Here is a 3472-nt window from a genome sequence, read left to right as displayed (position 1 = left end):
TTCATTTTTTTGTGCGTAATAAGGAGGCACTTCCTTGCGTGCGAAGATATAGCTGGTGGGTCCGAGCTGTCAGCGGCGGTAACGTTTTTTTCGCGAAATACTGAGGCCCTTTCAGTGGGTCCCCGATGTCAGGTGGAGGAATCATTATTTTGCGCGTAATAAGGAGGCATTTCCTTGCGTGCGGCCGTGGACCCAGCTGTCGGCCTCTCCACGTACAGTCCACTTCAGATGCATGTCGGTCGTTGACCGCGTTGACCAGGCCGCGCCGAGAGCACCAGGGCGGTGGACGACGGCGAGGCCTAGGAAGGGAACGACACGGAGGCAGGGAAGACTCCGCAGTTGTTTCCGACGCGGAGGGGAGTACGACTGAACGAGGGTTTACTGGTTCGTCTGCCGTCGCCGGAGAATAACAGCAGGTGTGGGTGAGTAGAGGGATGGCTAGGCCAGCGATGGGAGTACGGTGGGGCAGTGAGGCCTGCGCGGCAGCACAGCCGGCCGCGAGGAGGAGGGAGCAGGCAGTCCCGCCGGCGCTTGTTTGAGCGGCTGGAGCAGGAAGAGCAGAGATTGAAGAAGCACGACGGTCGTTGGATGGCCATCCAACAGTCACTGCTTGTGCGTCAACCTTTTTTTAGGAAAGCCTCAAATCTGTGGAAAACAGCATACAGCCCATCTGCCATTATTTCTAATAATTTACAGCCCATTTGCTAATTCTTAAGGTTTTATTTGGAGCCCATATTCTTTTTGTTAGCATTACAGCCCATATTGTGGCCACGGTTAAAAAATTATACGAAATTTTGCATATTTCGGTGCGGTCCGAACTGTTTTTAATCCCAAAATTTCGACTCACATTCAAACTGATTTTAAAAATAAATGTATATCAATATAAGATCCAACAAATTCTCCACGCATAAAAATTAATGTAATTTAAAATCTCGAAATGAGAAAAAGATATTTGAAACTAATTGCCGGTTTGATGTGTTTTAAAAATGTACAGCCCATTTCTCATTACTGATAGGCCATTTTCTCGGCCAGCCGAATGAAGCTCTCCTCGTCTTGAAAGATTTGCAGCCCAACAGGCCTGACAAAGCGACTTACTTGGTAAATCACAAAAAAACTGGGCCGTGGCCTTGGACCCAGCTGTCAGCCTCTCCACGTGCAGTACTCTTCCGATGGAAGTCGGTCGTTGACCACATTGACCATGCCGCGCCGAGAGCACCAAGGCGGTGGACGACGGCGAGGCCTAGGAAGGGGACGACGAGGAGCCGGGGAAGACGCGGCAGTGGATGCCCACGCGGAGAGGAGTACGAGGGTTCACTGGTTCGGCTGCGGCGTGAGGCTGCTGTCACCGCAGAATAACAGGGGGTGTGGGTGAGTAGAGGGATACCCTGGGCCAGTGGTGGGAGTAGTAGGGGCGGTGAGGCCTCCGCGGCATCACAGCCGGCCACGAGAGGCGGGAGCACGCGGCACGACCGGCGCTGCTTTGGGCGGCTGGAGCAAGAAGACCAGAGGTTGAAGAAGCACTATGGCCGTTGGATGGACATCGTACGGTCACTGGAGCTAGAATCGTTCATATTGACTAAGTTGACAAAGCCCTCCGTCCTCGTCAACTTAGTAGGCCCACAAGTCAGCCACCCACTATGGTGGGTCCCAGCTAGCAGGGGGTATTTATTTTTTGGTGCGTAATAAGGAGGCACTTCCTTGCGTGCAAAGATATAGCTGGTGGGTCCGACCTGTCAGTGGGGGGGACATTTTTTTCGCGAAATACAGAAGCCCTTCCCACGTACAGTGCACGTACAGTGCGTAATAAGGAGGAACTTTCCTTGCGTGCGACCATGGACCTCGTGGGTCCCAGCCGTCAGGCTCTCCACGTACAGTCCTCTTCCGATGACTCTCGTATGTTTACCACGCCGCGCCGAGCGCACCGAGGCGGTGGACGACGGCAAGGCCCCAGACTGGAATGACCCGGAGATGGGGAAGACGCGGCAGTGGAGCCGCAGACGGAGAGGAGTGGGAAACTTGACTGGTTCGGGTGCGGGGTGGGCCTACACTCGGCAGAGAATAACAGGAGGTGCGGAGTGGAGGGATGGCCTGGCCGTCGGCGGGGTAGCGTTTCGCTGAGGAGCGCAAAACAACGCCGCTGGATGCCGAAGGCTGGAGCAGGTGGTTCCGGCAGCGCTGGGGGAAGAAGACGAGAGATTGAAGAAGAATGCCGGCCGTTGGATGTAAATCCAACGCCTTCTTAGGCTTCGACCTACTGGCCCACATGTCAGCCAGTCCATTTGTTTTTTAGTCCATTTGGTGGGCTGGGTGAAACAATGATGTAGCATCTATGCAGCCCATTTAAATACCATTTGCATTTTTCTCGAAATCCGCGGACTTGCTGGGCTGGGTGAAAATATCATGTTGGGCTAGACGGAGAAATGTTATAAAAACATAAACACATGATTGCACGTCAGTAAAATCTTTGCAAGCTTATGTACGCAATCACTAGGAGTTAACTTGCCAAGTTATATATAAACAATTATTATTATTATTTTGTAAGAACTTTCAACTTACGAAATAAAATATCATTTTAATTTTATGAGTTAATAGTACGTGGGGTATTATTATTTTTTAGGCTAGACGTGGGACAGTTGAGTTGGTTCTAGGGGAAAGTACTGGGAGAAAACTCAGTTTACATCGAAAAAGAAAGTGGGAGAAAATTCAGAGACCTGCTGGGTCCACCTGAGGAGAGGAATATGTTGGGAGGAAGGAGATTCAAAGCACGGCAGCCGAGTGAACTAGTTTTTTTTACGGACAAGTGAACTAGTTTACATACATTAGCAAATAGCCACTAAAAAAAGCAATCAGGTTAATGGGTTCTTAAAAGAAATATTTCGGACAAACCAGATAATTACGACACATAGGCTAATGCATGAAACACTCAGATGATAAAGGTGCTTCTAAACAGATAAAGTACAACATCTAGACCTTCCTCGCACGCTGGATCATGACGCTGCGGCTGTCCGTGTACTCGTCGGTTACGGGAAGCAGACACGCCCTCATGTCCAAGATCTGCCTGTACATGTCGTAGCATGCGTATGCGTCCTTGGCCCTATGTAGGCTAGATTCAGAGGTACCTCCCACGTGTTCAGGTCGTCTTCTTTCATGTTGGCATATCAGGGGTCGATGATGGTCTCAGCGAGGTCAACCACGGAGTCCTTCTCCTGCCCGTTGCTGATGATCTTGTATTGCTTCTGGATGTCGACAAGCTTGTTGCACCAGATGGCCGAATCGTCGCGTTCTTCCTTCTCTCCACCGTAGCGAAGGTGCAGTCGGCGCTGCCGATGAAACGGGTGAATGCTCCAGAACCTGGTGCAGCCATAGGACTGAGGCGAGGCAGAGCTTCACCGAGTCCGTATCGTTGGTGTACATCACATTCAACTTGGTGCAGCCATAGGACTGAACGGCGAACTAACTCCTTGCTGAAGTC

This window comes from Triticum aestivum, chromosome 5D (assembly GCF_018294505.1).
Source record: "Triticum aestivum cultivar Chinese Spring chromosome 5D, IWGSC CS RefSeq v2.1, whole genome shotgun sequence".
Lineage (NCBI taxonomy): Eukaryota > Viridiplantae > Streptophyta > Magnoliopsida > Poales > Poaceae > Triticum > Triticum aestivum.
This window is presented reverse-complemented; position numbering follows the sequence as displayed.